The sequence below is a fragment of the Physeter macrocephalus genome, chromosome 7 (assembly GCF_002837175.3).
Source record: "Physeter macrocephalus isolate SW-GA chromosome 7, ASM283717v5, whole genome shotgun sequence".
NCBI lineage: Eukaryota > Metazoa > Chordata > Mammalia > Artiodactyla > Physeteridae > Physeter > Physeter macrocephalus.
Window position 1 is genome coordinate 56,023,820 of NC_041220.1, and position 23,016 is coordinate 56,046,835.

The 23,016-nt window shown below is 35.2% G+C and overlaps 1 long non-coding RNA gene across 1 annotated transcript in view; it reads right to left on the minus strand.

Annotated features, from left to right (window-relative positions):
• Positions 1-23,016, minus strand: part of LOC129392244 (uncharacterized) — a 143,054-nt gene that overhangs the window by 24,022 nt on the left and 96,016 nt on the right. The window contains exon 2 of the long non-coding RNA XR_008617800.1: positions 4,742-4,836. This is a non-coding gene — a long non-coding RNA (uncharacterized lncRNA). The remainder of the gene's footprint in view (positions 1-4,741; positions 4,837-23,016) is intronic.

Below are 23,016 nucleotides of genomic sequence, written 5' to 3' on the forward strand. Positions count from 1 at the left end.
ATTACCAGTGATAATGGATATGCAAAAAGATCCCAGGGAGCTCTTACAAAGTCAGAGTACTGAAGCACTAAGCCCTCTACAGCTGTAGACTGAAGAAGGCAATAGGAGAACTCTCACCAGTACCCCACACAACAGTTTTATGTCAGTATCTTGAATCTGCTCATGGGCCTATTAGCTCAAGAAGGAGTTACCAGCTTCAGGGTAAGGCTATTTAGTACATGCAATTATTATTCAGAAAAAAAACTCCTTTGCATTAAAGAATAATACTAATATCTACAATTTATTGAGCATTTACTGTGAGAAAGGGACTCTTTCCAAATAAGTGCCTTACATTCTTTACCTTATATAAGTACAAAATTAAGCTGGCAATATTGGTACAACTGTCTCCATTTTATGATCGAAGGCAGTGAGGCTCTCAGAGATCAAACAGTTTTGTAATATCAAAAAATAAGTAAGTGATAACCTGAAATGAGAACCTCATCATTCTGACTCTGAGTTTTACTTATAACCAATGCATTATACTGATGAAACTGTCTTCTTCAAAGGCATATAGCCCCTGACTAGTGGATTTGGGTCTGTACAAACACATGGATTTTCAAACATTGCCCAAGTAGCCAATGGCATATATTTTTTCTTGATGGTATTTATTCTGTGAAAATTTCTCTGGTCCAGAAATACCAACCAACAGAATTATGTTGAATCACACAGTTCCTGGCTTCTTAAGCCATGTCTTCTAGCATCTTGTCTATCTTCTCTGAATCTTGACTCTTATTTATTGGCTAGCGTATATATAATCTCCATTTCTCATCTCATGGTCTCTTTCAGTGGATTCCCAATTCTCACTAAGCAATACTAGAATTATTCCTCTAAAATGGACATTTGTCTTTTTCTTACTCAATCTCTATTCCCGCTTCTCTTTCCAAAGTGTAGCCAAATGCTTGTCTTGTAGCCGCTGCTTTTTGCATAGCCTATATATCTTCCAAAGCCGACCTCACTTTCAAGTACAGTTATAGGCTCTGATTATTTTAGTCCAGTCAATATAGGTCATCACCTTGCCTATGTTTAAGGGTGGTTTGAGGGGGAAAATGATTTCAGCTAGAACTCCCAGTTTGAATTCCTTGAAATATTGTTGATAAGCCCTTTGATAAAACCTTTCTTGCTTTGCTGGACATGAATGAGTGAATATATAGCTCCAATCATAGTGGATAGTCATGGCCTATACATAAGATCAGCTCATTTTAGAATAAAAGCTGTTATTTTGGTTTTCAGGCAAGAAAGAGAGAAAGGGACTAGACATTTGATACCATAATTGGGCTTCTAGAACCATGAACTCTGAGGTGTACCTTAATTGGATCTCTAGTTATAATATCCAGTTAGGCCAAAAAATCCCTTTACTGTTTATGTTAATTTGAGAAGGACCCATATAATATGCAAACATAAGGGGACTAACTGATGTAGAATTTGGCATCAGAATGTGAGGGGTTATCAGAAATGCAGTGTGGAGAACTGTCCAAATTTATCTCAGGCTGGAAAGTTGATGACCCTCCTTAGGTGTCTGTGTAATTGGTTAGATTGTTGCTTTTGTATGTTAGGATGCAAACCATGCCTTTTAAGGGCATAGCATTAAGAGACTGTGAAGAAAATTCATGGGGTTGGAGTGTACTGGTTCCTTCTCCTGGCCTTCAGTGATTTCCTATAAGCAGAGAAAGTTCAGGCAGAGAAAGTTCTATTCCTCATAGAGAGGGGAAAAAAAGAAATACTGCTTTGCTGAGAAAGGCCTAAGGCCTTTTTTTTTTTTTTTTTTACTATAGTCTGTAATATTAGTTAATAGATAATGCGATAATTTTGATCCTGCTTGAACTGAAAATTTTTTTCTCCCTCATACTAAATACTGTATACGCAGAATCGGAAAATGGGCTCTTAACAGAGGATATAACTGGAAAAGAAAGAGCACTTCTGTCTCAGTATCTCAAGGAAGACTCCTAACATGTAGTTTGAACTAGCTTAATCCACCTCTGAGCCATTCTTAACTATGACCAGAAAAATGAAATGCACTGACTGATTTAAATCAACTAGATCTTTTTTTTTAAAAAAAAGCTTTGTTAAGGTATAATTGATATACACAAAACTGTATGTGTTTAATGTACACAATCTGATGAGTTTGGACATATACATACAGAATGAAATCATCACTGAAATCAAAGTAATAGATATATCTATCTCCTCTAAAATTTTCTTATGTCCTGCTGTGATTTTGTTTGCTTGTTTGGTGATAAGAACACTTTATATGAGACCTATCCTCTGAACAAATATTAAGTTCATGACACAATAAGGTTAACTATAGACAGTATATTGTACAGACAATTTTAAGAACTTATTGGTCTTGTATAACTAAAACTTTATACCTATTGAACAACTCCCTATTTCCCCTTCCCCCAGCCTCTGGCAACTGACAATCTATCCTGTGTTTCTATAAGTTTGCCTGTTTTATACACTGCATATATGTGGAATCATGCAGTATTTGTCCTTCTGTGACCGGCTTATTTCACATATTCACAATAACCAAGATATGAAAACAAACTAAATTGATGGATTTTGGATAAGAAAATATTGAATATACGTACAATGGAATATCATTCAGCCATAAAAAAGAAAAAAATCTTGTCATTTGTGACAACATGGATGAACCTCAGAGACATTATGCCTACTCAACCAGATCTTAACCCCTGGTATTTGGACATACTAGTGGATACTCACTGAATAGCTGGGTATACTTAGATAAGGGAAGGTGGGCGTGAATTATGGCTGTATAATCAATAAATTTCCACCACAGACCCTCTCTGTGATTAACCAGCATCCATAAACACCATTATTATCATAAAAACATTTTCAAAACCCCTTACTTTCTTTCCGAATAGAGACCACACGATACATCATATCTGACGTGTATCCAGCTACACACACAATGTCTAACTGGGAAATGCAGTAATTGTCTTTCTGTATATCAGCCCAACTGCTTACCTAGAAGAAGGTAGAGAAGCCTGGCCCAAAAGTTTCTGTGCAGCCATTTGTAGGATTTGTTTACTATGGGCGCAGGTTAAGACAAGGCATACATATTCCAAGCAAGGAGGATTTCAAAGACCAGAGAGATAAAGCAAACTAAAGATTTTAAGGGAAAGTCCAAACACTAGGAGACACATACAAAAAGCCAGAATCAGAACTAGAAGGTACACTTAATTGAAATTGCAGAAGTGGGAAGTAACACATTCTACATAACGGATTGGCAGGGACATGTCGAAGGTTTCCTGAGTGATGTCTAGGCTGTTGCTCACTGAGCAGTGGACGGTTTCCATCTTACCCAAAGTAAAGCAAAAGCCCCTACATGACCTACAGAGACATCCACTGCCATCTGTCACCAATCAGCTACCTTTCACTCTCCGCTCCAACCACTGACTCCCTTACTGCTTTTTTGGATACTCCAGGCTTGCTCCCACCTCAAGCACTTAACATCTGCTGTTTCCTCTATCTATATAACGCTGTTTACTCAGATGTCTACATATCTTAATCCTTGATAATTCTTTAGATCTTTAGTCAAAAGTCAGCTTATCAGAAAGGCTTAACCCTGGCCATTCTCCCAAAACTTTCGCCAATCACCCTCCACCCCCATACTTCATATCTTCTTTTATTGGTTCATTTTTTCCTCCTTCGTACTTATCACTAAATACTGTATATATTTTGCCTATTTACATTGTTTATAGCAGTCTTCATTTCTAGAATGTGAGGTCCATGTGGGATTTTTGTCTGTTCAGTTCACTTTTGTATCCCTAAGGCCTTAATCAACTTTACAGTTTGGCATCACTGAATAAAAATGCATTGAATGAATGAATGAGTGAGTCAAGCGGTCAAAAAGGGCCAGAGGCAGGACAGGTAGGGCTTGGAATGGTAGGCCTGCAACTCCAGGGGATACATTAGAGAGAATCTCAGCTACCAAAAGAGCCGCTCCCCCAGAATATCCTATGTTTACCAATTATGGTATGCCTGTTGTAGCTCATTCAGTGAATATATGTGGAAGGGTAATTGTAAACTCTGACATAATTGTGAGAGAATACTTGTGAATAATTGTGACAGGGAAGAAGTAGTGAGTAGTTACAGTACCTGAAAGAGTAGTGTTCTGTGTGAGGAAGAACAGGGTTTGTTTATTCCTTGTATCACTGCAGCTCTTTATAATACAGACCCAGTACTCTAGAGAATTCTCCACCCAGCCATTTACCTTGACAGAGGAGAGCTCATTGAAGGAAAATCTATCTCTTTACTGAGCTTTGCAGCCCAGAAGTATAAACCTTACAATAGAGAGAAGGAGACAGAGTCCTGTCTCATGTTCTACCAAACGGAAAGTCCATTCACATCTTCACTTTGTCTAGTCTGTATTTTGGAGGAGATGCTAGGCACTGTCTATCTTCCCTTTGTTGGAGGCAGAATTCCTGAAATGATGCCAAATCTGCTGGACAGTGTCACTCTTTCCACTCTATAATTCTAAAACGATAAGCAGCCCATTTCCCCTTGTGAGATTTCCTGGGCCTTAAACTTCCCTCACTCTCTCCCTTCTACCCATGATAAATCTGAACTTGGGTTTAATTTATAACATAGATGAGACTTGACTTAATTGTCACCATGTCATGAGGGTTTCCAACAATAACAATATCACAACAAAGAAAAACTTTAAAACTGCTACAAATCTAACCTGTTCCTTTAAGTCCAGGTCTGATTCTCTTCCAGCATGCTCTGAGGCACACTTTGGCAGGGAAAATCAATCATATTTTGTTTTCAAGGAAGATACTGAAGGAAAAATGAAAAAACATAGAAAAATCGTGAGCATATTATTGACTAACAATATTCAAATATTCTCTTTAAAAGGAGAGGATTTTTTAGTGTAATGCAAGGATTTTGATTCCCATGATATGTGCACTCAACTTGAGTGTTTTTGTTCTCTTTGCATGTAAACATCTTTGTTTCTCTACCTAGAAACAAAGATTTAAAAGGCTTTAAAATTCAACTTTCACACTTATTCATAAATTAATTTTAGAAGCATAGGACCCAGAAGTATATATGCTGCCTACATCTGCCTTCAGGCCCCAGGCTTAGAAAACATTTACACAAGGAAGATGTCACTGCTCTCTTCCAGCTTCCATTTTATGGTGCCTTGTCAAAATTCTCTCTACTGCTCATAGACATTTCATGTGCTTTCTCTACTTGTAGGAGTAGCATTGCTTCATAGTAGAGAGCTGAGGCTTTTGATCCAAAGGAAAACATAATATTTCTCTAAACTTTCAAACTTAGAGTAGTGTTTTACAGATTTTTCTGATGATAAGAATTTTTAGGATACAGATTTCCAGGTTCTAAATCTGGAGATTCTGATTCAGTCGGTCAGTTATGATATCTAGGAATCTATTCAGTGAACATTTACCAAAGATCCAGGTGATAAGTTAGAAGCCATTGACCTCTGGAGCATATCAGAATGGAGTTTATTACAGCAAAGTGTGAAATAATGAGGCTTTTTTATTATATGTCTGTAACTCTTTTTATACAGAATATCATGTAACTCTTTGGTTAAGAACACGGTCTTTGGTTCCAAACCTGGTTTCAAATAATGGCACTACCACTTATGTAATCTATGACTCTGGTGAATTTCTTCAATGGGTAAAAATAGTGCAACCTCATAGAATTTTTGGATGGATTGAATTAGGTAATCCACAAAAAATCCTATGAACAAGTGCCAGGTAGTATTTAGCACTCAATAATAGCTATTAATAGTCCTGTTATTATTGCTATTAACACTATTAAGTGAATGCCAAGAGTTGTATTATGGCTAATACAGTTATCCTGTTAGACATATTAAAGTAAAGCCATAGCTCTGTGTTTAAGGTTTTCAGGGTTTTACCTGAAGAGTGAAATTTTGTGCTGTCAGGCAACTTTGAAAAAAATCATACTTTTTAAAGGGCTGATAGAATAGAAAGGTAAAACTCCAGGTAAGCTTCAGAGTTGTAGTAAGGTCCTCTTGTCTTTGGCAAATAAAATTTAACATGTTTGGTGAGAAGTCTCGATTTTGTGACATAAGAAGATGAAGAGGGAAAAACAAAAACTTATTTTATTGGCAGTGCAACCTGATACTCAATATATGCTACTTTCATTGACTCTGATAACAGTTGGGATTGGTGTTTATATCTGTATTGAAAACTGAAGGAAGAATGGCTCAAATAAGTTAATAACTTGTCTGAATTTACTTACTCTTAGTTTGTCAGAGAAACTATTTGAGCTACAGTTATTCTGACTTGTCTAGAGTAGAGGAAACCTAGGTGCTAGGTCAAAAATGGAAATCAGCCATGGTGTTTATGAAGCTGTGGAGTCAAAGGGCAGATGTTATGAGTTTTGTTTGCTTTTTAAATTTTTATCTTTTACAGCTTTGTTGAGGTATAATTGATATACAAAAACTGCACATATTTAATGTATACAATTTGATCAGTTTAGACATATGCATATGCATATAATACCATCACCACAATCAAGGTAAATGAACATATCCATCTCCAAAGTTGCCTGGGTGTCAATTTATGTGTGTGTGTGTTTTTAATAGTGAGGTTACTTACTGATAGTATGAGATCGCATACTATTGTATAATAGTATGAGATCTGCCCTGTTAACAAATTTTTAAGTGCACAACACCATATTGTTAATTATAGGCATTAACTTGTGCACAGCTACAACTTTGTTCCAACTCCCCATTTCCTCTTCCCACATCTCCTGGCAACTAGCAGTCTACTTTCTGCCTCTATAAGTTTTACTATTTCAAATACCTCATATAAGTGGAATCATGCAGTATTTGTCATTCTGTGACCAACTTATTTCACTTATAGTAATGTATTCCAGGTCCATCCATATTGCTGCAAACAGTAATTATTTCCTTCCTTTTTAAAAAGCCTGAAAAATATTCCATTTTATATATACCACATTTTCTTTAATCATTTATCTTTCAAAGGACCTTTGGATTGTTTCTGTATCTTGGCTATTATGAATGAGGCAGCAATGAACATGAGGTTGCAGATATCTCTTCAAGATCCTAATTTCAATTTCTTTTGAAACATATCCAAGACTGGGATTGCTGTATCATATGATAGTTCTATTTTTAATATCTTAGGAAACTCCCTACCATTTTCTATATTGGCTATACCATTTTACATTCTCACCAAAAGTGTACAAGTATTCCGATTTCTTCACATCTTCACCAACATTTGTTATCTTTGGGGGTTTTTGTTTTTGTTAATAGCTATCCTAACAGGTGTGAAGTAATATCTCATTGTGGTTTTGATCTGCATTTCCCTGATGATTTGATGTTGAGAATCTTTTCATATACCTGCTGGCCATTTGTATGTCTTCTTTGAAGAAATGTATATTCAAGTCCTTTGCCCATTTTTTAAGTTTGATTGCTTGTTTGTTTGTTTGCTAATGAGTTTTACAGGTTCCGTATATATTTTGGAAAAATGTTTATGTTCTTAAAAAAAAGATCAAACTCTGCTTTTGGTTTGTGTTTCTGTTAGTCTCTGTAGCCATTTCTTCTTTATTATTCCCTTATGGTTTAGTACAGACGTTTTGTGTGTGTGTGTGTGTGTGTGTGTGTGTGTGTGTGTGTGTGTGTGTGTGTGTGTACTTTCAGCTTTACAAAGAAAAACCAAGGAGAGGACATATATGGATAGTTGGGCAAGAACAATATTATCATTATAATCATACAAACTAGCAGTTATTGAGACTTTATAAAAATAATGGCCCAAGAACATCATATTCATTATCTGATGTAATAAGCCAACAGAAATCCAAGGTATGTGTTATTATTGTGGTAGATAATTGATTGGCTGGCTCAACATTTGTTCTAATTTCCTTCTGTAAGCTTTCTTTGGAAGGTTAAAATCTTACCTTCTTGATGCTCCCCCTTGAAACCAGCTTTCTGCATTTTGTTGAGTATGCCAATCTGATGTACTTGCACATGACTAGAACGTGGAACTATATTAAATGGGGTAAAGGGCAAGCTACAAGCATTTATTTTGGTGGTGTACATTATCACATGGTACTATGGTCAAATGCTTCCTGATTTCATGGCTTACTTTAGCTCTATGCCAGTTTTCCACATAATGGGAGGAAGAGTGGGATTCTGGGACCTGATTTGTTCTTGAACTTCAACTTGTTCAAAGGAACTAGGTAGTTCTTTTGTTCATCCCGTGGACTTTTTTAAACACTTAAAACCTGTCTGCTTAAACTAGCTAGAGGTTTTCTTTCGTGTTTAAGAGAAACATTAAAGATACACTTATTATTGCTTTTTTTACAGAAGTTGAAAGTGAGGCTTAGAGAGCTCAAGTAAATTGCCCAAGATCATTTCACTAGTAAGTACTAGAGCCAGGAACACAAGTATGTCTGCCTGCAGAACTCAAATTCAACCTCTACCCTGTATTTCATTTTAATCAAGGTATATAATAGGCAATATATTTCTAAGGATTGGTATTTTGAAGTGAGTAAAGCAAGCAGTTGTACTGGGATGGTGAACAGTAGAAAGGTAATGTCAAAATATAAGACTCTGCATTTTGCTTTATTAGTTAAATGCAGTTTTCTATTTCATGGTTTTACTCCTCATTTGGGACAGTATTACTGTGGTTTAAAAATTTTTCTTGTCTTAACAGCTAAGAGACTGTCTTAGTTTTGACAGTCTCTTTCGATTTTTTTTTTTTTTGAATGGAAGAAAGCTAGTGCTGCAAGTTAATATAGTGTATTTATTTCAACTCACCTGAGGGGAACAGAGTAGAGAGAATACTGAGTGACTTAAAAATGATAATATGTGGAGTTGAAGACAAGAGCTCTGGTCCTAACTTTTTACTTATAAAACACATCATCTCAATTTTCACTTAATTTCTCTGAGTCAGTTTTCTTTACCTGTGAAATGGGATAATGATGTGTACCTCAGGGGGGAGGTGTAAATCATGTAAATTAATAGGTAGGCAAGTGGTTGGTAAACTACACATTCTTAATCATGTGCTCACTCTTGTCAATATTAAAGAGTATAAGAAAGCATCAAATTATTAACTTATAATCATCCAACCTTAGTATGTTCTTATAAAAGAATATATGTTAAATTCTCTCATTCTTTTTGTAGTTATTTTAGTGTACTCAGACATAAATTGTAGGATGGTGATTTTAAATGCACTTAGAATGTTGAAGACATTGATTGCCAAATTTGGGGCAATAGTTACAAAAATCAATAATCACTTAGCATAAGAAGCCCCCGAAAAAGAAAAAGACAAATAGAATTATACTGGAATTCAGAAAGCTGTCAATGAACATGCAAGGAGCTTCCCAACTGTGTAAAATAATATTGGAAGTTAGTTTTATCAGTCTAAATATAATAACAAAATCAGCAAATGATGTCCATGAGTTAGGTACTATGCTGTTAACACTTAAGAAAAATGGCTATTGTTAATTCCAATTTGTTGTACATCAGAAATAAATTAGATTGAGTCAGTATATGAGGTAACATGTCCTTTTATTCAAATGTGTTAGTTGAAACAAATAGAACAATTATGTAAAAAGGCATCTAACAATTCAGTGTTTCATAGCACAGGATATAATTATTAGAACTGATTAAATCTTGTTTTATTACAATTAATTATCACAAATATGCTTTCTGGTAATTTAAGGACATGTTTCAAGTTTTCAATAGAGATATCCCATTCTCAGTGAGATTCATTAAACATCAATTGTTCCAAAATATAAATAATTTTACAAAAATGAATTAGGATGAATTGGATGAAGGTGGTCAAAAAGCACAAACTTCAATTTATAAGATAAATATGTACTAGGGATGTAATGTACGTGATGACTATAGTTAACACTGCTGTATGGTATATGTGAAAGTTGTTAAGAGAGTTGCTTCTGAAAGTTCTCATCACAGGGCAAAAACACTTTTTTTCTTTTCTTATTTTTGTATCTGTAAGATGTAAGATCATCATCTGTAAGATGATGGCTGTTCACTAGACTTATTGTGGTAATCATTTCACAATATATGTAAGCCAAGTCATTATGTTGTACACCTTAAACTAATACAATGCTGTATGTCAAAGATATTTCAATAAAACTGAAAAAGAAGAGATATGGAAAAGGGAAGAGATAGTCTTCCCTTACATAATATACATATATAACATATATTTAGCACTATCTGTGTGCCAAACTTTGTACTGAGTACTTTATATGCATCATCTCATTTTATTTTTTCCCCCAAGGGAATAATAATATATATTATGATAATTTTACATACGTTATACACATGTATAATTCCATCTACATTTTTAACATAAGAAATAATTATATTCTTTAGGGATACATACCTATGTAACAGGTATAAATAAATTTGAATCATCAGATGCTACCTATGGTGACAGTGATGACGGTCGTTTCATCTGCAAGGTAGGGAGATAAATGTGAAATGGAAAGGATTTTCCGTGGGTTTCAACGGTCTTGGTAATGTTTTATTTATTAAGTTGGAAGCTATTCAGTTGTTCATCAGATGCTACCTATGGTGACAGTGATGACGGTCGTTTCATCTGCAAGCTAGGGAGATAAATGTGAAATGGAAAGATTTTCCGTGGGTGTCAACGGTCTTGGTAATGTTTTATTTATTAAGTTGGAAGCTATACAGTTGTCCATTGTATTAATTTTCATGTATTGTGATATGTCTTAACCAGTTCTAATTATATTTAAAAGAAAATCATTTTTCCTTCAGTTATTGAAGGCTCCTATCCATCCATTTATATTTTCCAAGGCTGCTGGTAAGTAGGTTGATGCCATTTTCAGTTCAGATGATTTTAATGAGAGTCATTGCCTTGTCGTTTTCCTACTCTCTGCTCTTCTATCATTTCACAGTGATGTGCCTTTGGTGTGGTTCTTTTTCAGTTATCTTTTCTGGACACTGCTATATCCTTTCAGTATGGAATATGGGCACATTTCCTTTAATTGTGAGACATCTGAATAATCTCTTTAATATTATCCTCATCCATTTTCTCTGTTCCCCTTTTCTGGAATTACTGTTATTTGGATTTTAGACCTCCTGGACTAAATCTCTGATTTTCATATAATTACTCAGCAATTTTTGACCTATTTGTCTTTCCATTCTATCTTCTGGAGGTTTTTTCTAAATTTATCCTATAACCCTTCTAGTGAATTTTTCTTCTATCATATTTTTAATTTCAAGGAAGTTTTTCTTAAATTTCTATTTCTATAATGTCATTCCTTCTTATTTCATGGATACAGCATCTTTTCATATCCACTAGAATGTTAAACGTATTTTTGTATTTTTCCCACTCTTGACATTGTATCTTTTCTTCTGAGTTTCTTTTCTTTTTTTTTAACATCTTTATTGGAGTATAATTGCTTTACAATGGTGTGTTAGTTTCATTTAATTTTCACAGTAACCATTTGGAGTGGATCTTAATTAGGTAATTTACAAATGAAGAAATTGAGATTCAGGCTGGTGATATAGTTGTTCAATAATAAAGGTTGGTTTTTAACCAAAATCTATCTAATTCCAAAGCTTTATTCTACTCTCCACGGAACCCGGCCTTTCTGAATGGGCAGAATTTGAGCAAAACTTAGAACCAGTTTACTGTGGGAATGTAATCATACACTCTCCTCAATGTAATGATATTTCACATCATTACATTAATGTAAGATGTTTACATAATAGAAAAAAAATGGTTTTTGGAAAAGCATGATCCTCAAAGCTGAAAAGGACATCAGGATCATCTATACTTTGTGTATGAATTTTTGGAAGAAGAAACATTTATGTATTAAATCATTCACTCAAAGAACACATCTTATGCTGGACACTGCTAAATGCTAGGAGGCCCAGATTGGTGAAGGGATATGTTTAAGTCATGGGGATAGTCATCAATACTGAAGCTGAGGTCAAAATCTTGATCTTACTTCTCCAGCCCCAGGTGCCTTCATTATCTGTGTCAAGCTAACCCACCACATCGTGAACACTCATGTTTCTTAAAGATAAACCTCTACATGTACACATAAACGTGCAAACCAGGAGGTGCAGCATTTCATGGCACAATATCCTAATTTTGAACACAATCTTTTACTACTTAATATCTATGTTACTATAAATTCACCATTATTAACTTTTCCCCTTGATATAGTGTGTCATTTACACACGTGTAAAAATATATTTTAGTAATATAACTGCTTGACAATACAGTTTTTCATTTATTCAACATTTGGCAAGTATTAAGGAGCAGTATGTATCAGGTATCATTCGAGGTATTTGGGATAATTCAGGGAACAAAACAGACAAAGTTCTCTGCCTTTGTAGAGCTTGAATTACAGTATGGGAAATAGTCTTAATAATAAACATTAAAGGATTCTAAATTATGTAGAATGTTAGAATGTAAAAAGAAGAAAAATAAGACTGAAGCAGGTTACGGAGGGTTACGGAGGGTAACTGGTCTGGTTGGGAAGTGTAATTGGGAAGTGTAATTGGGAAGTTGTAATTTTCATTGGTGGTAAGTAGGAACATCCAATGTACAGTCCATAAGGTGAGAACATACCTGGCATTGCTGGTATGCATGGGATCATGAAGGGTAAAAACAATGTCTTAAGTTTTGCCCATAACTATGGACATGAGCATTTTCTTCTTATATTCTATTCCATATTCCTATGCTAAAATTACACAGGTAAAGTCATAAGAGGTATCAGTATTCATAGAAAACACAAATATGCTTTATGAATTTTAGAACAAAAATGAGCCAGTTTGCCACATAGTACCACCTGCTTTCTCTTGACTTAGTCCATTTAAACATTTTTGTTTATATCAAATGTCACAATATTTTGAATTAAGGTATATGGAATATAATGTAAAACAGCATTTGAAATTCTGCTTACATTAACATTTAGCATTGGTTCAGGACATTATTATTCTAAAATGTTTTATGCATTTGCAGTATAGGAAATCAGGTTTGTTTATTTTAACTGGCTTACCACTGTCTCCCCACCTACCAAGTAGAAGAGTGACAACACAAGCCTCCATACCCTGATACCAAATCCTTTGCTCTTGGCACTATTTTGAGAGAAAGATTTCCTCTTATATTTTGTCTAATGGCATTATGTTTTCTTATTTATTGACAAAGAGCACATTTTGTCACCAAACATTTTTCAAATATGCTTAGAAACTGAAAAGAGAAAACAGATGGTGCCCTCTTTATAATACCCTAGCTTTTCAAACCATGTCAGACCTATCAGGAGACACTATCTAGTGTGCTCTATACCTATCTAAAGCATCTATTTTGGAAAGTTTTTATAATGTTCCACTCTGAGCTTCTAGTTCCTTAAATATCCTACATCAGAAGGATGGTTCAGAGGCATTAATGTACATGACAATAGTTACCCATATATTCATTATAAATAGTTATAGACATCAGAGTAATTATGTTTGACAGTTGAATTTTGGGTATAGAAGCAAAAAAACTTTTTTTTAAAGTACAGTTCTTGAATCTTAAGTCATACTGAATTCAAGTCCATAAATTAAAACTGAAATATGTGGTTCATTTTATGTTTATGTCAGCAGTGGATAGATATGTTTTTATTAAATACACATATATATCCCATTATATTTTTAGACTTGCATCAGTTAATATACATGCAGGTTTAAGAGGTGAAAACCCAACTCAAAATGACTCATATAATGAAGGAATTTCATATAATTAAAGAGTTATACAGGGCTTCCCTGGTGGCGCAGTGGTTGAGAGTCCGCCTGCCGATGCAGGAGACACGGGTTCGTGCCCCGGTCCGGGAAGATCCCACATGCCGCGGAGCGGCTGGGCCTGTGAGCCATGGCCGCTGAGCCTGCGCTCCAACATACCGCGGAGCGGCTGGGCCTGTGAGCCATGGCCGCTGAGCCTGCGCGTCCGGAGCCTGTGCTCCACAATGGGAGGGGCCGCAGCAGTGAGAGGCCCGCGTACCGAAAAAAAAAAAAAAAAAGAGAGTTATACAATTCTTCACTTTCAAGATTGGTTAAGCAACAAAATAATGTCAACAAAGGTCCATGCTCCTTTCATTTTTTTATGTATTTAGGTTTCCTAGCTCTCCTCAGAGTATAAGGTCACTTCTTTCATGGTAATGATAAAGTGCTACAGCTCCAGATAACATATAACTCACAAAACAATAAAACTATGGGAAGAGGCAGAAGGGTCTCTCTCTCCCTCTCGTCTGTCTCTGCCTCTCTTGTTCTCTCTTTCTCTCTCTCTGGCTCTCTCTTTACCTCATATGATGAAAAGCACAGATATTGTACAAATGAGTTTTGACATATAATTTGTGTAACTAATACTTAAAATGGGATAGAGAACATAACTATCACCTCAAAAAACTCCCCATGCCTATTTCCAGTCAATTCCTGTCCCAAAAGGCAAGCACTGTCATTACAGGCGTACCTTATTTTAATGTGCTTTGCTTCATTGCTCTTCATAGGTATTCTGGGTTTCTTACACATGGACGGATTTTGGCAACCCTTCATCGAGCAAGTCCGTCAGCACCATTTTTCCAACAGCATTTGCTCATTTACTGTCTCTGTGTTACATTTTGGTAATTCTTGAAATATTTCAAACTTTTCATCATTATTATACTTGTTGTGGTGATCTGTGATCAGTGACCTTTGATGTTACTCTTGTAATTATTTTGGGGCACCATAAACCATGCCCATATTAGACCGTGAACTTGATAAATGTTATATGTGTGTTGATTGCTCCACCAACCAGCTGTTTCCCCATCTCTCTCCCTCTCCTTGGACCTCCCCATTTCCTGAGACACAACAGTATTGAAAATAGGCCAGTGAATAATCCTACAATGGCCTCTAAGTGTTCAAGTGAAAGGAAGGTTTGCTTGTCTCTCACTTTAAATTGAAAGCTAGAAGTGATTAAGCTTAGTGAGGAAGACGTGCTGAAAGTCAAGATAGGCCAATAAGTAGGCCTCTTGCTCCAAACAGTCAAGTTGTGGATGCAAAGGAAAAGTTCTCGAAGGAAATTAAAAGTGCTACTCTAGTGACACACAAATGATAAGAAAGCAAAACAGCATTTTGCCGATATGGAGAATGTTGTAGTGGTCTGGATAGGAGATCAAACCAGTCATAACATTCCCTTAAGTCAAAGCGTAATCCAAAGCAAGGTCCTAACTCTCTTCAATTCTATGAAGGGTGAGAGAGGTGAGGAAGTTGCAGAAGAAAAGTGTTAAGCTAGCAGAGGTTGGCTCACGTGGTTTAAGGAAAGAAGCCGTTTCTATAACATCAAAGTGCAAGGTGAAGCATCAAGTGCTGATGTAGAAGCTGAAGCAAGCTATTCAGAAGATATGGCTGAGATGCTAATGAAGGTGGCTACACTAAACAATAGTTTTCAGTGTAGACAAAACAGGCTTTTAGTGGAAGAAGGTGTTGTCTACCACTTTCATAACTGGAGAGGAGAAGTCAATGCCTGGCTTCAAAGTTTCTAAGGACATGCTAATTCTCTTGTTAGGGGCTAATGCAGCTGGTGACTTCAAATTGAAGCCAATGATCATTTACCATTCCAAAAATCCTAGAGCCCTTAAGAATTATGCTCAGTCTGCTCTGTCTGTGCTCAATACTGTAAATGCAACAACAAAGCCTAGATGGCAGCACATCTGTTTACCACATGGTTTGCTGAATATTTTAAGCTCACTGTTAAGACCTACCACTCAGAGCAAAATATTCCTTTCAAAATATGACTGCTCATTGACAAGGTACCTGATTATCCAAGAGCTCTGATGGAAATGTACAACGAGATTAATGTTGTTTTCATGCCTGCTAACACAGCATTCTCTCATGTAAATATTTAGTCTATAGGGAAAGAGGATTTTTTTGTCTGCTCTCCCTATTTTAATGAATATTGAAAGGTACACTCTTTCCTCTAACCCCTCTACCACTTTACTTGCTCTAGCCCTCAGAGAATTGTGAATCTTAGTTGTCAGAACATGACATTCATCTATGCCTACTTCTCAACTGAGTTAATGTCTATTAAAATTCAGGGCTTATAAAAATTCCAACTTCTAGCCCTTTTCTATGTGCATATTGAATGAGAATCTGGCCTTTTTGAATAAACTGACTCTTTTTATTTTATTTTATTTTATTTTTTAAACATCTTTATTGGAGTATAACTGCTTTACAATGGTGTGTTGGTTTCTGCTTTATAACGAAAACTGACTCTTTTTAGTGCCTGAAACTGCAAATGACACTCATACAGTTTTCTACCTCAGCTAAGATTGAAAAGACTAGTGTCCTCACTGCCCACTGCCACCGCCCCTCACCATGGTCAAATCACGTGCAGAAGCAGCTTGGAGGAGGCCTCAGAGCTTCTGCCCCTGTAAGTGAGAAACAAGTACGGCTATTGTAGTTAAGAGAACAAACTGGTACAGTCTCTATGGTAAAAAAAATCTGGTAAGTTCTATTAAACTTGCAAACAAAAATTTCTTTTACCTGGCAATTCCATTTCTAGAAACTTATCCTGAAATACATTTACTTCTGCATGGAATCATATGTTAAAAAATATGTTTTTAGTTACCACAAATTTTGGAAATACCCTAAATAATCATCTATGGGACTAGTTAAGTAAATCATATAGACCACACAATGTGCTATTTAAAAAGTAAGGAATTGGGCTTCCCTGGTGGCACAGTGGTTGAGAGTCCGCCTGCCGATGCAGGGGACACAGGTTCGTGCCCCGGTCCGGGAAGATCCCACATGCCATGGAGTGGCTAGGCCCGTGAGCCATGGCCGCTGAGCCTGCACATCCGGAGCCTGTGCTCCGCAACGGGAGAGGCCACAACAGTGACAGGCCCACGTACCGCAAAAAAAAAAAAAAAAAAAAAAAAAAAAAAGTAAGGAAACTCTTCATGAATTAATAAAGAACCAAAGTGGGTATTTGTGTTTAAGAAAAAAAACAAAAACAAAAAAACACAGTGCAATTTCGTAAGCTATTTTTTTCTTTTTTTTTTCTTTTTGGTTATTTCATGTGCTGTATGATTCAGTTCTTGCCTATGAGATGTAAACAGAAATTGTCGATTACAGATTCTGATAAGGACTTTAAAAAGTGAGCAAATTCAGCTAGAGAAGCATTTTTTCCTATGTCCTCGGCCTTTCCACCTTCTTCCTACATAGATAAGATACCTTGACCTATAGGATCCATCTTGTGATCCCAAAGGCCAAATACCAGTGCTATGATCTACAAAGCAGATCAAGAGATTTGCATATACAATGAAATTTTGAGCTTACGGAGCAGTACTGATCAGCATCTTACATGAAGAAAAATGTTTTGTTAATTTAGAACTTTTGAGAGATGTAGTGATCTCTTTCTGAGAGATGGTGTGGACAGTTCCTTACTAATAGCTGAACACATCCCAAAAATGACACTGAAGGGTTGAGATCTTAGATGCCAGGTTACATTTAAATTCTTTAAAACAGTAAATTACAGCCCATAGCCCAAAATCAGCCTCTCTGCTTTTTTTTTTTTTTTTTTTTTTTTTTTTAGTTTTCTTGAATCATAGCCACACTCATTTGCTTCATTATGTCTATGGCGGCATGCATGCTACAGCAGCAGAGTTAAGTAATGGTGACCAAGATCACATTGTCTCCAAAGCCTGAAATATTTATTATCTGACCCTTTATGGAAAAAAGGTTTTTGACCCTGCTTTAAAATATAAAACCGACAGAAAAAGCAGAGAATAGATTTTAATTGCCACTGGGTCAAAAAGAATGACTGGAGCAAAAGAGAACTAGCAGAAGGTAAGAAGCACGGCATAAATCAAACCACAAGAAACACTGCGAGACTTTCTTTCCAGTAGTAATCTGAAGTAATTGATAAAGGCAATTGTGGAAGTTCCTTTTAATGTTCTGACTATAGTAGGTGGTTACATAAATTTTAGACATGTTTGGCATGGCAAGATCATGAAAATAACTAAATAATACTATTTTTTTTTTCAGTGGGAAAATAATTCATACCCTGTAATAGAAAGGAAATTTATGAGGTTAGGGTCTCAGGAAAACCAAAAAAGACAAGAAGTAAATAGAAATTGTACTAGCCCATGGGTCTGTGTGTGATGTTGGACATATAGAAAAATGGCTTAAGGATGGAATTATCATACTCAAAATGGTGGAAATGGTTAACTTTGTTTAAAATAATAGATGCTTTGACAGATCAAGAAATGATCTGCCTTCATTTCTCTCAGTAGGAAAAAAATTACAGGATAGACCCTGCAGGAGAATGCTAGGGAAACCTATATCTATACTAGAAATCAAAGATAAAAATACAAAATACAGATACTCTAATCCAGGAAACAGTGTTATCTATACATAATACAGAGAAGGAAGGGGCATGACTAAGTAAAGAATGTTGCAGCATTATAGTTTTAATTTTCCACTCTTTCTACACCATAAGAAGAAATGAAACTTAAGAAGCTTCCCACTTCTTCCCAGAAAAAAAGAGGTAAAATAAAATATTTCTTCTTCCACTGATAAATTGCAAGTAACTCAACAAAATACTTAAGGAGAGTTACATGGCAGGAAACATTCTTGTCTTTAATAGTTACATGAAGCCATGGACTCAGTAACACTATCAGCATATTTATTTCAAAAATCTCTTACAAATCATTCCTCATGTTTGCATACAATGAGCTTCAAAGTTAAAATTAAATTTTTAGAGTTTTCACATGCATTGCATAGCATTCCTAATATGATATTTATTCCCATCTATCCCTTTCTTGCAAATTTTAGAATGCTTGGTAAATTCAATTACTGATACTAATACAAAGTCAAATGAAATCTAAGGAAATTCTGTCTTCTCATGACTACTCTATTCTCTTGTTTTATTCATCTTGTATGTCACATTTTATCTCTAAATGGCTTCCCAAAGAAATAACATTTATACTGATGAGGCATTCTCTTTAAAAATCCTCTACATTTGTATTGCTTTAAGTGTGAAGAATCTTACTCTGATGGCTAACATAGGGAATTTTCTAGGAGTTTGTTCGTATGTTTATTCTGATATAGTCCATCATATAAACATATCTGAGGACATAAAGCAAAAATTGTCGGGGTCTTTTTTTTTAACCCATTTTAAAATTTTATTTATTTATTTATTTTGGCTGCGTTGGGTCTTTGTTGCTGTGCACAGGCTTTCTCTAGTAGCAACGAGCAGGGGCTACTCTTTGTTGTGGTGTGCAGGCTTTTTATTGCTGTGGCTTCTCTTGCTGTGGAGTTCAGGCTCTAGGCGTGCAGGCTTCAGTAGTTGCAGCACGTGGGCTCAGTAGCTGTGGCTTGTGGGCTCTAGAGCACAGGCTCGGTAGTTGTAGTGCATGGGCTTAGCTGCTCCATGGCATGTGGGATCTTCCTGGACCAGGGGTCGAACCTGTGTCCCTGGCATTGGCAGGCGGATTCTTAACCACTGCACCACTGGGGAAGTCTGGGGTCTTATTTTATGCATTTTAAATGCAATTTTAGTCAGTTAAAATTCACACACTTCAAAATTATTATTTGTACTATATCAATAAAAATTACCTAGATTTGAGTTAAAAGTGTGTAATTTTAATAATTTGGATATAACTATGATACTAAATGAGAGGTCAGGTAGTATACCATACTTTTCAGAACCCTTACTCTTCAATGTTACTGCTGCTAGCAAAACCTCAATTTTCATTATTAGAAAATTCTTCTAGAACATTAAAGATGTATGAGAAGTTCTGTGGTATTTCTTGGAATGAAATTCTATCTACTTACTTATCTATCTATTCAAAGATAATGTCATCTTTTAGGTTAAGGCACAAATGATCTTTGTATAGCCTAGTAATAAGGAAAATAAGGATTAGAGTTTACAGTTGGAGGTGATTACATGATCTAAATGATTCTTAGATTTCTATGCCAACAGAAGTATGGGATCTGTATTTAGAAATACTTGTCTATTTAATGTATTTGTATTTTTTTTGCATCACCTTTTTGTCATTAATTTATTACTGATTTAAGTATAGGGAACACACTTGATTTTCAGAACCTTAGAGAGCAACACAGTTACTTAGATGTCTTCTGATTGACAAACATTAAAATATCTGATTATAAATTTTTTTTAAAAAGTCATGGAAGAAAGATAAGAAAAATTATGAGAGAAACTCATTAAACACTGGCACATTTTGTTGTCTATTTGCTATCACTAATAAGAAGTGTTTATTTGATATGTTTGCTGTGCTCTGTGCTTGTCATTGTGTTATATTCTTGCTGTTTTTTAAAATATAAAATACACTTTATTTGAAGCCTGTATAAAGGTCTCTTTTTACAGGCTTCAGATATACCTTTTTAAAGGTTTAAACCTTTTTAAAGTTTTCAGCTATGGCACATTTCAGAGAATTTACAAGACTGGGAATAAACTCATGATGAGTTTGATGGGGAGAAAGTTATGACACTGCTTCTCCCCTTTAAAACAAAATAATAAAGAAAAGAAATTATCAAATGCAAATGGAACATAAGATAAAAAGTGAAAATGATGTTATTACATTAGAGCAATTGATAAAATGTCTTTCCAAAAAATGGTTTTGATTTTACTTAAGAAAAACTTTCAGGGAGGAGGTACATAGTTACTCATAAAGCTCACTGGAGTCTTCTCCTATTTTCCCACAGCCTTTATCACACATGTCTGCAGTACAGAATTGACAATCTGTGGATTGGGAAGTGCTGATCAAAATCTTGCTGATGCCAATCACACTTTCCAATAAAAGTTCTTAGCATCCCATTGTCCTATGAAAACCAAACATTTTTATATGTTTGCTGGATTTTTATCTTAGATATTAAACACATTAGAGAAAAAGAAAGGCCAGGTTGGAGTTCTTCTGTTATCCATTTTTCTTTTTTAAAAGACACCAATAGTCACCAAAAATGTTGCATAAGTACAAATATGATCCATTACTTGTGAATAAAAAGTTTTCTTTTCCCTTTATTTCAGACATAATACATCAAATTAGATTTTTCAACCAAAGGCAAAAGCCTTTATGTCATTGCATCATGATTCTATTGCTATAATCTCTATCATACTATGTGATTTATAAACTATGTAATGCATATACAGAATGTCAAGAGATACAATTACATAATACATGACGAGTTTAAAGCACACACACAAAATGAATGTGTTAAAATTGAAGAAGTGTTTCATGGTGTTCTACCAATCATTTTAGTCATTTTACAATAGGGAACTGATTTAAAGTTTTCATAAATCCTAGTAAAGGGAAACATTTTCAGCTAATCAAATTAGCCCTTAAATTGCTGAAGCAACTTAATTGAAACTGAATTAGGTAACTTGCATAAATCACACCATCGAATGTTTCTCTTGAAATCTATTTAGTTGTGATTTGTATATAAAATAAGCACTCAAATATATTAACACAAGCTAGGCTGCTGAAACTCATTGTATCATTATGGAACATATGTAAATGTGTCATTACTTAATTAGGTTTAATATTTTAACATTGTACAATTTAAAATTATTTCTTTTGGAAACATTAGGTGTAAATTATCTTGCTTTCAGTGATTTTCTGAGAAAATCGGTTTATGAAGTGTTATTTACCAAATTACTAAGTGGATTTATATTAATGCATTAAAACACATGCCATGTTTCTTCTTAGACAGTGATCCACATATTTGTTTATGTGATAAATCTTTTTCTTACTTCATTATATGTGACTTGCTCTTCAGAAATGTTTGTTCTTTGGGGAGAGGATCTATGTGGATATTTTCAAAATATATAGAAACAGAGATACCTATCTATATATTTGTTTGTATTTGAGTACTGAATATTGTTTATACAAATCTATATCTGACTTCATTTTTAAGCCACACAAATGCATTTTTCCTTTTAGATTATCTTTGCTCAGATATTACCAAGAATTGACTTACAATGTTGAGATTTCATTGCCCCATGCATATGGGAAGGAGTGCTGATATTAAAATGAGCTTTTATTGAAATACCTTTCCTACCTTATTCCCTCCTTTTATTCTTTTATTAAAAATTTAAAATCAAAGTATTTATATAATATATATGTACAGTACAAATAATAACAATAATGAACAGCGTGGACCCACTACCCATCTTAAGGAAAGGCCATTACTAATATCTTTGAAGGACCTGTGGATGTTCTGATTACATTCACTTATCCCATCCCCAGAGGTAGCTACCGCCATGATACTTGTTCATTATTTACTGTATTTTTTGTATTTAGGTAATATTCATGGTTATTTCTAAACAGTAAATGGTTTACTTTCACTTGTTTTTGAAATTTATACATGGAATTTATTCATTTACTCATTCAACAAATATCCATTCAATACCTATCATATGCCAGCACAGTTTTAAGTGCTAGAGATACAGTAGTGAAGAAAGTGAGACAAATATTTCCTGACCTTGGGAATTCCCTGTTGGTCCCGTGGTTAGGACTCGGCACATTAGATGCTGGGCCCAAGTTCGATCCCTGGTCGGGGAACTCAGATCCCACAAGCCTCAAGGCATGGCCAAAAAAAAAAAAAAAACCTCCTGACCTCAAGGAATTTACATTATATTGATAGAAATGATCAAAGAGCAAAGAAAATAAGTCAAATATATCAAGAATACTTAATGATAAATGCTAGGGAGAACAAGCAGCAGAGAAACACAACATGAAATAATAGATGGTTTAGTACATCTATTTAAGGTGGTCAGGGAAGGGCCTCACTGAAAAAGTGATTTTTGGCTAAAGGCTTGAAAGAAGTGAGTTAATTAGCCATGTAGATATAGAGAAATAGAACATAGGACATACAAAGGCCCTGATGTGAGTGTTTATCTGGTCTGACTAGGAGACGGCAGGAGAGGCACATGTCAGAAGCCGACCAAGCAAGGTAGAGAGCAT